Below are 12,896 nucleotides of genomic sequence, written 5' to 3'. Positions count from 1 at the left end.
AGGAAAGAAGAAGGAGTGAGAGTATGGAGTAAAGTGAGTAGTAGGAAGAAAGGAGATATTAGGAGAGAAGTGGAAAGATAAAGAGAGCAAAGAAGAGGGTACTAGAAGGAGAGAAAGAAAGGTGAGAGGGGAATGAAGAAGGAGTGATTTCAAGGAGGAGCGGAAGGAGGAATAGGTGGGGATGGAGCAGATAGAAAAGGGCAGGGAGTTCCAGTGTAGGGGGCAAGGAGCTGAAAGGAGCGGAAACGAGAAGAGGCACAAGTGGTGGGGGGAACAGAAAATAAGAAGAGATCAGCAGAACTGTGTAGAAGCTAGTCTGACAGAACGTCTCATGATTCAAACTACGTAGCGACTTGATAAGCTCATAATGTGTGAGTAACTTAACAGAGAGTGCATTCCAACAGAGTACATCATGTGTATTGTGGGTGTTGTTTGGAAAGTATGATGTAAATCCTGGGTGCTGGGTGTGTAGGCCGTCCCGGAATCCCTTTAAGTGCACCTTTAAACTAACATGAGAGAAGAGCATTTCCTATAATGTTGCATGCAAAGTATCAAAGGTGTGCATCTTTTAAAACTAAAAAGCAGTATTTAAATATTTCCTAAAGATGGCAACCAGATGTGCATTAAACATTTGGGGACCTGGGACAAATGCCCATTCCCGTTCCCCCTGCTCTGCCTCTCTCTCCCAAATACAAACAGCCAGGGCTGCACAGGCCCTCCCACTGAGGTTGTATCTTTTTAATGTATCTCAGGAACAACTTATTTATAACAGGAAGTGATTAACAGGAAGTGATTAGAGATAAGAAAAGGTAACAGGTAGTGACCATTGCTGTGGCACTTTTTTCTTTCAATTATATCGGGTTTTAACAAGCTATTTAAGCGTGATTGTTCTGTGATTAGGTTACAGAACAAGCGGTGTGAAACAATGAGCTTGTCATGCATTTGATTTCACTTTGTGTCTGTATGAGATTTTTTTGTAAATTCTCATTAATGTCTATGCTGGAGCCTATATGCTTCCATTCAGGATGGGGAAAACAAAGCTACAATCATAGGGGGTCATTTTCCAAGCGAAGCGGAGTGCAAGAAGTGGTGATAAATGCATTTAACACCCCTTTTATGACCTGCAGGATTTTGTATGATTTTGTATGTGAGGTTGGAGACCAGAGGTCCACCTGCCAAATCAGATTGGTTTTCTACCAGCAGGTATTTTTATGTTGGCAGAAAACCAATGGGTTCCTCTGGGATCCGTCTGACATTTACACCTGGTAAAAACAGGAAGATTCCAAAGGAAACCATTGCGGTTGGCTCCCACAATCATTAATTGTGTAAGTGATTTACACTTTCCCAGACACGTAGTGGAAATGTAAAGAGCAAAGGCAATTTTCGCCTGTGTTTTTACTTTTCCAGTACTTGGTTCAAACAATTAAAATGAATGAATTGCCCATTTTGCAAAAAGTGCAAACAGGAGTGGTCCCTTCCTGTGCAATTTAGGATTGAAAACAAAATGCCCCTCTTACTCTTTTCATCAACACGTTTCTACAATGATGAATACATTGTCAGGTTCCGTTATCATTTGACTTGTGCATTTAATAATCTGTATAAAATTAAGTATTATTGTAGGTATTCAAAACCAAACTTCAACACATATTTCAGGCTAGGCTCAAATTCTGGCTTTACCACTCAACCAAAGTGTGTGATCCTGTACAAATCATTTAATTTCACTATGTCGTACCTGCTAAAATTAGGTGCCCCAGAAGTGATTCATTTTGCATTATAAACTATTCCAAACACCCCACTCATGGTTTAATAGATGGGCAGCACAAGCATTGGAACCTGCCAAGAACACAGAGACACACACACACACACACACAAATCTTTCTTTGAAAGTATCAGGCTGCATTTATTGAACGAAATTGTGTTAATCAGTAGCAAATCAAAGTAAAGACATCAAACACAAAGTCATCATGGACAATTGCATATTATAACCAGTATGTACCAAACAATGATGTACAAGGGCAAGGCAGGGGAGCAAGGCCCTCTCCTCTCTGCCACACCCCACCAGGAGTGGTACCAGGAGGCCGGAAACCCCTCAACCTGCACAGTCTGCCTCCTCATGCAGCTCTCCCAGCCCTAGCACTCTCGCCTACATGCTAGCACTCCCTCAACTCAATTAAAATGTGCCGCAAAAATCCAACGTCATTTTCTAAGAAACAAACTCTTCTATTCCTTACTTCAGTATTCTGGGGGGTCTATCTTTCACATTCGATGAGGGAACACAAGCACCTCCCCCGGGGCCCCTTGGGAGTAGCCACAATGTTCAGGAAGGCATTGTTGGGCGAACACCATCATCTGAGATGGTACAAAGAATGCGGGCCTCACTGCTCCGCCCTCTCAGCGGAGGTGGAGGATGAATCACCCTCAATGTTCCCCAGCCAGGCTAAGAAAGACATGCTGGGCGCTGGTCGGAGTAGGTGGGAGTGGAGGTAAATGGGAATGGTGATTAGGGGAGCTGAAGGAAGGTGACAGAGGGTGAAAGGTGAATGAGGATAGGACATAATAGCAAGGGAAGCGCAGATGAGAAGGAAAGCTAGGTAGGTTGATTTTGCAATACTATTTTCCTTGCTTCTACTTTTGCTCTGTACTGTTTTTTTTTATAGAGTGGAGCAAACGTATTTTTCCAGATCTGGGAAGACATTTTTGCCCGGATCACGGATCTGGGAAGTCTTGATCAACGCCAGCACTTTCTTTAGGGTGTTCCTAGACCCAAACCCAATGGAAGTTGGGCCCCCCCTTATCACAAACCTGGCACCCAGATGAATATTCCTGGATCCAGGCCTGCTATGACCTCTTACATCTCATCCGACATCACAACACTAAACTTATATGTGAAAGGTCACCAAACCTGCAAACAACACAAAATGTGAAAAGGACTGCATCTGGGTATCGGTAAAATGTTGACTAGTATCTTAAGATAAGTGATCAAAATCTTCTTCAGGAGAAATTTCTGAATTTTTGGACAGTATTGAAAATGTATAGGGGTAAAGATGCTGCCTGTCGCGTCTCTACATTTCGAACATATTGGTGGAAAAGCAGCTGGTGTATAAGATCCAAGAAGCTAAAGATTCCAACAGTAAAGAGACTGACCAAATGCATGCTGGGAAAGCATTGCTAACTAACCATTTAGGCACTAATAAAGAATGGGCAACTTGTGTCTGCAGCCACCTGCAAATTGCACGTGCATGATGATTCACAAAAGAATGTTGCGTGCAATTGTCCCCTACCTCACATTTGACCAGCAAAAGGACGTGATAGACAAAAAAGAAAGGCACAGGTCTTTGAAAGTCAGAAATAACATCGAGAGTTTAAAAGCTAAAACAACTTTGTTAACTTTTTACCAGAAATTAGCGTCTTACTTTGGAGAAAGTTAACCATTTTTAAGGAAATATTTAAAGAGGTCAAGTTTGCCCATGTTCCAAATCTGACTTACATAAGGTTGAAACAGGTGTAAATTACCAGATCAGCAAGTGATGTTGTTTGTGGATCACATTATTCCATGTACCTATGCATGTGTCTTCCCCCTTTAAATTGCTCTGCCATTGCCATTTTCATACATGTCAAGATTAGCCACTTCATTCGGAAGATGCTAGTTCACGCCTGGTTTTAACTTTGCGTTCTGGTACTTGCAGTCCTGGATTTCCCCATTATATACCCAGTACTACAAGTCCCAGAATACAAAGTAAAAACCACCACTGGACTAGTGTCTCTGGAATGGAATGAGGCATATGCCTTGAGGTGGCAGGCCAACCCGGCAGGTAACGGCACGCCGCCTAAGTTAAGGACCCGAGCGTAGCAAGGTGGTGGTGCCATTACCGAAAGAGTTGGTACGCCACTGAGGGGCATATCGCCATCAGCACCAGTGTAGTTCCCTACTCGGCTGCTAATGGTGTCTATTAGTAAAACAAAAAAAAAGAAAAGAAACATACCTTTCTGCCACAGCCCAACACCATGCCGTGCTGCTGTCAGTCCGTTTTCTATGTTGACGACATCAACAGGAAAACAGACTTCCCTGACAGCAGCAGTGTGCACCGCCAGGGTGCAAAACAAAGGTATGTTTCATTTTTTCTTCTTTTTTTTAGAAAAAAGACACCATTAGCACCCGTGTAGAAAACTACACGGGTGCCTACACAGGTTCTAAGTGGTGAAGGGGAGGGGGGAAGGGAGCACCCTAAACCAACGAACATGCTCGGAACCCAGGCTTTCCTTGGGTAATACCGCCCACGTTCCGAGCCTTTTCATTGGTTTAAGGCGCTGCCCAGGGTGCTAATGGATGGTGGTGCCATGTATGCACTTTGCCAGGAACACCCATTTTGAAAGTGCCAAGTGGTATGACTGCAGGTACAACCCTTGTAGCCCATTAAGCCATGGTTAGCCATGTTTGTCTTACCTATTTGCTAAGGGCCTTTTCATAGTTTTGTGAATCATTCTCAGTTGTAATATGTGTTATTGTTGCAAAAGCATTTGCATCCAGGAACATTCTTAGGGCCTGATTACCAGGTTAAACGGCATGACCGAAACTGAACGCTGCAAACATGCAATATCATGAAGAGTGCATGATTCTGACTCATGTGGACCCTTCACCTATTTCCCATTTTGCAGCCCCATAGGAGTCCATGGGGATTGCATAATACCACATGTGGTAATTACAGCATTTGTCAATTACTTCATACATTAAAGCTTTTATCTGGGGGTAATTATTGCCACACAAAGGCCGATGGATGTGAAGAGTTTTGCACCTGACGCTCTGAATTCGGTGTACTGGTAAAGCACCGTTATGTTCTAGAATACCCAATGTTTTACCGCTAACAGCAAACTTGTAATCAGGTCCTTTGTGAATGTAGGCCTCTGTTACTATTTTCAAATTCACAAACAGAATCCTAGTGATCCAGTGATCCTTGTATCAATGTTTATGCATCATGCAGTGAATGGACATGTATGGTTTTTATGCCATCCAATACTAAATGTTTCACACATTTGTTTCTCAAGTCAACAACGGCGATCTGCATGTAACAGTAACAGAGACATATCAAACATTAGTATACAGAGAAAGAAGAATGCATCGTTCAAAACAGTTTTACATAGGTACGACATATAATGGTATTTATGCATTGAATTAGTCTGGATGACTATAATTCACAGAGAGGGGAGAGGATAAAGCAAATAGCAATTAGCTCCCATCGACTGCCAAAAAAAGCAGCCAAAAATAGATCAGTAAAGAAACTTGAAAAGGAGAACGAGAAAATACTGATTGATCCGGGGCATTCAGTAACCCCAATACATGGTGACATTAGTATGTGTTCATCTGAGATAGAGAAGAACTAGAGCTAAAGGAGGGACTAACGGCATAATTCTTGTGAAATCGCATGGTGTCCTATTGTTACCAGGTTCACAAACCTTAGAGGCAATGAAAGAAAGACTTGGCCAAGAACGTGAAATAGCACAACATCAATCAGGCTTAAGTAAAAATTAACAAGTGATGAAGAGTTTAGAAGTTACTTTCACGGCAGTCTTCCACTGATTCTCTGGAAAGATGTGTGTAGCAATAAATCTGTTACTCGGGGTAAAGGAAAGTAACTAGAATCCGTTGATCCCACAATTCAACTTGAAAAAAAGGAATTTCTAAGTGATTAGGCATTTTTTGAAATGTTATTGCAAAACGCATCAAGAAAAGACCTAATCAAAGCTCAAATTCATAAATATTTGTACAGCTTTGGACCATTACATGTTTACATCAATAGATATTCAAGTGTTGGATGCCTATCAAAGAAAAAATAAGTACTTGCAAATATATGCATGAGAAAGAGTCTTATGCAGATCTAAAGTCATGAATTCAAACATCATACATCAGTAGCAACAGACTTTCAAATAATACAACCCGATGATAAGAAACATCAATGAGGACAATTTCATCAGAAAATTAATTAATCAGGAAGCCGGAGCATATAACTACAACACAGGCTACGTCAAACTTTCAAATAGAAATGATTCCCAATCAAACCAAAGTCAAATAAGGGAAATTGAGAAAGCATCTGCGGAGAGTGTGAACGTTCTGGTACACGCGAATGCCCATGATATTCTTTTCTCAGTTTCCAAAACCTCCATTGACCAACCCTGTCTGGTGGAAGGCTTAAGATGGTCCCAAAGGCTGAAAAATACTAAAAAGTCTCCTGGACACAAAGCTTCAGTAATTATTTAATCAAGCATAAGAGAGAAATAAGACCTCTGCCGAGGGCGCTTCTCCTCCAGGGAAACCTGAGGGTTATTGAGGAAAAATCTTACTGAATCTGGTTTGAAATCTAACTATCACCATTTCATTGTTGAGGAGTGTTGTTGACGTAGGATACTACAATAAATGGAACACATTCCTCTTGTGTTTGTTTCCCAAAAATATATGTCAAAACCTGTTTTAAAACGGCATATGACACATTATGCCTCATAAAATCTATTTGCAAACAGTTAATGTAGAATTTGGCAGACATGATTTTTCAATTACAGGAGGTCCATAAAAAGGCTGTGCTAACTTATCTCAGCAAGTCGAAACGTGTACTGCTTTAGAGATACAAAATATGGAGCAAAGACAAAGCCAAAGACATACTGTGGCTAAAGGTTCGCTGGCTGGTTATCACACTTTGATGAGGACCTTGATAGTCCTGAGGTGAAAGAATTTTTTCAACCTGATTTTGAACAAGAATATTGGGTATTACAAGCGACCAGCTAGGACTCCAAGTGTCCCTGTCAGATTGATACTAGCATCGCATATCCCTCGAAGTGTCTGTGACTTACAGATGGAAAAATAGAGAATATTGGAAGCCACAAGCTTGGGGCTTTTGATGTGGGAGGAAAGGCACCTAATTGAGTGGCAGCGAGCTGACCACTAGAGTGATGCTGTGCAACAATTGGAGTTGCACCCATTGTCTGATTACCTAATGGCGAAGACATTTCCAGGGATCTGTGAAGCGTGACACAAGGAACATCCTGAGGGATTTCCTCCTGCCACTTACAAGACACATTGGTTGCTTTACATTTTATGCCCCTGAGGAATATCCAGCTAGTAACAGCATTTTGGGACAGAAAGTTATATAAGTCGGGCTAATTGTGACATTATGAAAAATTAGCTGGAACAAACTATCACTGTGTCATGTCCAGCCAGAATGACAGGCTGCGTTGATTGTTGAATTGTATTAATTACTGTATGTCTTTTTGTGATTTGTAACACTGATGTGATTGAATAATCAATTTGTATATATAGGATTTTAGGACAATAGGTTTATTGCGATTATTCAGCAGGTGGTCTTACTTGCATTTTGTATGTATAAAATTAATATTTGTTTTTTATATCTGATTCCGGAAAAGGAAGCTATTCCCGGGATGCACCACCATTTCACTGTTTGCATCTTTAGAATTTATTTTCAGATTCGATTGGGGTTTAACAAAGTGATGATTTAAAACGCGAGCGGCATAAGTGACGCTCAGTGCATTGATGTGTCTTTAATATAATGTTAGGATAGGAAGGTTCCTGTCCACCTGTGTTTTAGCCTACTGTCATTTTATGTCTTTTCACATCCTTGCTATGTTTCTTTTCCACTTCCTTTCTGTGTATTTCCCCTTCTAGTCTCTTGTCTAGTACCTTGGTCAATACCTTGATCCTTGTGATTATTCAACACGCATTTTGAGTTGTTTTTGCTTTGATTCTCAAACTATTCGCCAATATTACTTATTTGGCATTTTGCATTTCTTTCATACGACTCAGTTGTCAGTTGTTTTCAATTTATTGTATGTGTTGTTTGAATATCACCAATTGTAGTTGTTCTACGCTTGTGTACAACCAAATACAGAACCATTTCAGTATTTTCCAGTTTTTCTGGTGTTTCCTTCTTCTTTGTCAAAGAAATAGATGTGATGTGCATTCATTTATTTTCTGCAATAATACCGGGGTAGCAGGAAGAGGTTACAAAACTGCACAAACCCGCCTACTCTACAACCCCCTGGCACAGCAACACTTCTCTTTTTATGATTTATAATGTCCAGCCAGAATGACAGGCTGTGTTGATTGTTGAATTGTATTAATTACTGTATGTCTTTTTGTGTTTTGTAATACTGATGTGATTGAATAATCAATTTGTATATATAGGATTTTAGGACAATAGGTTTATTGTGATTATTCAGCAGGTGTTCTTACATTATTTTGTATGAATACAATTGATATTTGTTTTTTACATAAAGAGCATCAACTTTTGATTGAATCCTCCATCTCCTTGTATTTGCTTTGAGGTAGATGGGCCGATCTCCCTGTTATTGTAGTCTATGGGTATATTTGTGTTACACGTATATAGAGTAACCTTCCTTTTGTTTGATGACAGATACTATATTCCCACTTAGCAGGAAGGTGAAACACCCCCTAGTGGGCAAGCCCCTTTGAAAATATTGTCTGTAGGTATGAGCCCACAAAACTATATATAACTAAATTACAATAACTGGAAACCACCACTTCCACAAATGTGCATGGTGCCCCACACTAGCCCAGATGTATGAACCAGAAAATGGAAGTCAAACAGCAATGAACTTGGCCAAAAGTATGCAAAGGGAAGAGTGCATGTTCATCCACAAAGTGCACCAAAATTCCCCAGTTACCATCATACACCGAACAACATAGATGGGAAAGTGTGTTAGAGATTCTTGAACCACAGCAATAATCTGATTCAAACCTGATACAGTGGTGTGTCGGTTGCTAAGCAACCCTTAGCGAGTAAAACAACTTGATTTTAATGAAGTACTGATTAGGCACTATACCACTGTTGGCCAGAGAAACGTATCAGCCCTCATTACAATTTTTCCGGCATCCCACCTGAAATCTCTGTATTACCGGGATGTTACGGGTGGCAGAGACGCCTGTAAATTCCCATTCGATTCCATGGATAGGATTGCCTGAATTACCGGCACTGGTAGTGCCGGTGATTCCAGAATTTATTTGCTGGTGGGGCCTTAACTCAAACTTGTGATTCCCCGGTCCGGAAAAAATGCTGGTGCCAGAATTTCCGGCATTTTTTCAGACTGGGGAACTTATAATGAGCCCCTTTGGGTCCTAAGTCTATTTTCATTTTTAATGCACATGTGCACATGTGGCATGGCCCGCCGCAGCGCGGGCAGAAGAAAAGACTGTTGAAGCGCAAGATCGTAGATCATTATAATGGGCGAGTGGTAGTGGTGTGGGAGTCCAAGATAACCTGTTTGCAGACATGAGCGGAAGAACTGTGGAGAAGCTGGTGGACAGGTCAACCTGGTGCAATTTGGCAGATATCTGAAACAGAGCCGCCCAGCGCAGTGAAGATAAAACCTGCCAGGACCCAGGAGCTCAGAACGATGCATAGAGATGGCAAGAGTGAGAGCCGTAAGAATGACACCAGATATAGGGGTCGAGCAGAGCCGCCGGAGCGAATGCTGATGGGTAGGTGCACGCAGGGGGGCACACTGGGGGGTGAGTGACAGGTGAAAGGCAGAACCAGGACAGGAACAGAGGTTCCTGTACGGCTGCCAAAAGCAAGTGGGGAAGCAGGGGTGAAGACCACAAGATGAAGGCACAGTGTGCAGTGCTAAAGCCCAGCAGAGTAGCTCATTCGGAAAGTAAAGTTAGAAAGACAACACTGCATGTAGCAACTTGGAGTTGGAGTTCACAGATCGCAAATGTTACAGAGACATGCTTCATTACGACCTTGGTAGGCCCACAGCACATTGTGAAAGCAAGATTTAAGAGCTAGAACCGTACGTTGGTGCCTTGAGAAGGTGCAGCTGGAGAGAGAAATGCTGGATGCTGACACACGGAGTTCAAGCTCCTAGAGCAGGAAGAGGGCGAGACATTCAAGAGAAGCAGTGCACGATGGAGCTGAGATTCAGAGCTCCAAAGCAAGAGAACCTAAGGGAAATCATTTCATGCTGACACTTACAGCCAGAGTTCCCAGATGTCATTGATAAAGTGCTTGTACATTGGGACTTCATTGAGGAAGTGAACTCAAAGAGGAACACTGACCTGCTGGGACTTGGTGGGGGGCTTCCAGGTGTACATTGTGAGAGAGAACTTAGAGAGAAACACTGCCTGCTGGAACTTGAGTCACTGCCTATGGGAACGTGAAGTCTGATTTATATGTGTCTATTGAGAGAGTGAATTTACAGATAAACTTTGGCTGCTGACCTTGGACTCACTGCCTGCTGGAACTTGGAGTCAGACTTCAAGGGGTACACCTGCTGGAACTTGAAGTTCACAGGAAACATTGAGAAAGTGAGTGCTAGTTGGAATTGCCCTGATAAAGGCCCCTCAAAGAGAAATACTGTCCTTGGAAACTGGAATCAACAGCTCACATACATTAACTATCAAACATTGGGATTGGGAGCCCGGGATACCAGCCCCATGCAAACAAGATGGAACAGAGCAGCTGTGGGGCATCAAATCCGAACACTCAATTCTCAGACCACCTAACAACTCCCACAAAAAAAACTTTAAAAGAAATGCATATTATTCAAATATATACATTGGGTTATTTGATTACTTTCGTTGACTCTGATAGCCACACACCCATAATCTTGCAATGGTCTAACATTAGGTGCAGCGATCCTGTGCCATGTCTATGACACATGTGCACCTAACCAACATATGAAAGCCAGCACCAAGCCAGCGCATGCAGATCCAGGTACGGTACGGAGTCTGAGTTGTTGAGGAAGCAGGTAAACTGTGAATATTCAGGGCCAGCGCTGGCTGAAAACTCCCAAAAGCTTGGGTCCAGAAAATCTGCAAGTACTATCATCCAGTCACATGGCTGCAAGTAAGTAGCACAGTACCTTGAAAGTTCAGCAAGAGAGCATAAGGTGCCAAAACAAAATATATCCAATCACACGCCAACGCCGGAGGTGTTCAGGTGGAGATCAGAACTGGTCAACACTAACAATGCAGAGGCTTTTCAGGTCACATGCAAGTTCATTGTGGAGCAAACCCCCGTAGGATTGTACACGTGTCATCCATGGCAGATCCCTGACCTAGCCAATCTCTGTTGTCTACCTCCACACCCCAGATCCCTCCCAACATCACATGCATCACTGCAAAGCCCAATAAACATGTTTAGAACAAGAACTTGAAACCATCAAATAATTCCAGATGAGTGTTTTCTGACTTCTTCACCACTCTGTGCACTGAAGAAAGTCAGAGTTGAGCATAAACGAGAACGAGACAATCCCATGAAAGAACATCACCACCCCAAATTATAGAAAGTGGGGAAAGCAGAAGCTATATTAGGATATGACATCTCGAGAAAATGTATCAGAGAAAAATTGTTGGGTAGTCAGGTCTGGCATGTTACCGGAGTGCTTTTACCTACGGGTTTGGGAGATCGCAGGACTTCGTGAAGTTTACTGAAATATGTTGCAAACATCAAACAGTTTCGTAATGTTCTGCAGAAACGCATTATTTTGTGAATATCCTGCATACAAAAATAAGGAGTTCACAAATGTTAATGTTGATGTTAAAGGACATTTGTACCGCGCACTATCACCACCGAAGTGGTCCCCTGGCATGTATGAACTGTCAAGCCTGCCAATATGCTCACAATTGTGCCATCTATTATACACCCTGTGTTGAAACACACCATCAAGATCAAAGACAAGATGTTATGCAATACTCAATTTGCCATCCATGTTTTGATGTGTACATGTGTGAAAATGGTATGTAGCGAGCACGGTATGCAGACGGAAATTACGGGTGTTGCAACATATCCGTGCAAACAAAAACAATGAGCAGTCCTAGCCCATGCGAAACACTTTAGAGAGGTCCATGGGGGTACTTTAACTGGGTTTAAGTTTATTGGTTTGACAAATATACCTCAGCCTTTGTGAGGGGGAAATAGAGAATTGATGCTAAGACAGCTAGCACTACATTTCGAAACCCATTTTCCCCAGCGACACAACATAGACGAGGAGTCATATACTTTCTTATAAATCCTGTTCAGTGCTGTGGAGAACTTGAGATGCTGTAGTATATGTTGGTGGTCTTTGCTTACGTGGCACTTTATTGTTTTTCACTTTATTTCACTGTCTTTTTGAAAGAGCAAAAGAGGCAAACGTACAGATATTTTTTTCTTTTGTTATCCCTTGGTTCTTCTTTTGTCTTGCCCTTTGTTTTCCTTCTCTTCATCTCAAAGAATATTCTTTTCAGAAGTTGCTTCGTCTTTATATTATGATTCATTTATTTGCCTCTTAAGTGGTACATACTTTGGAGTGTGTTAGATACCTTCATCAATTCGAATGGAAGTTTTAAAATTGTGGTCTGTGTAGGTTACGTTTCGCTGCTCTTGCAGTCCATTTTCTAACTTGTTGATTGTATGCTATTTTAGTTGATAAGCACTGCACACTATATTGGAATGGCAGGGTTAGGAGATGTCTTAGTCCCATTGTTATGCGAGTCGAGTATGTAATTTGACGACTATGGGCCTCATTACGAGTTTGGAGGCAGCCATGGTGCTAATGGCTTGCTGCTTGCTTTCATATTTTGGTTAGGTGCACATAATAGCACCATGGCTGCCTCCAAAGTCGTGTCCGGGTCCGGGTAGTCGGAATGGGGACTTACCGGGTCATTTCAACCTTGGAGGACCCGGTAAGTCCCCATTCTGAAAAGCATTCCCCATTCCCATTCGAGCCCGCATAGGGCTCAATGGGAATGGGGAAGGAGCTAATAACGGGCCCGCAAATAGCAGGCCCGTTATTAGCTCTCTGGTCCCTTAACGGGTCCCACTAAGGGCGACTGGTAAAACCAGAATGCGGCGGTAAGGGTTTAACGGCACCGGCATCCTTACCGGTGC

The 12,896-nt window shown here is 42.2% G+C and overlaps 1 protein-coding gene across 2 annotated transcripts in view; it reads right to left on the bottom strand.

Moving 5' to 3' along the window:
* The window catches only part of VEGFB (vascular endothelial growth factor B), a 387,557-nt gene that overhangs the window by 328,535 nt on the left and 46,126 nt on the right, over positions 1-12,896 (bottom strand). The gene's annotated exons all lie outside the window — the stretch shown is intronic.

Source organism: Ambystoma mexicanum, chromosome 2p (genome assembly GCF_040938575.1).
Source record: "Ambystoma mexicanum isolate Mex_15411 chromosome 2p, UKY_AmexF1_1, whole genome shotgun sequence".
In the NCBI taxonomy this organism is placed as follows: Eukaryota; Metazoa; Chordata; class Amphibia; order Caudata; family Ambystomatidae; genus Ambystoma; species Ambystoma mexicanum.
Note: the sequence above shows the minus strand (reverse complement) of the source record. Positions and strands in the feature narration are given on the sequence as shown.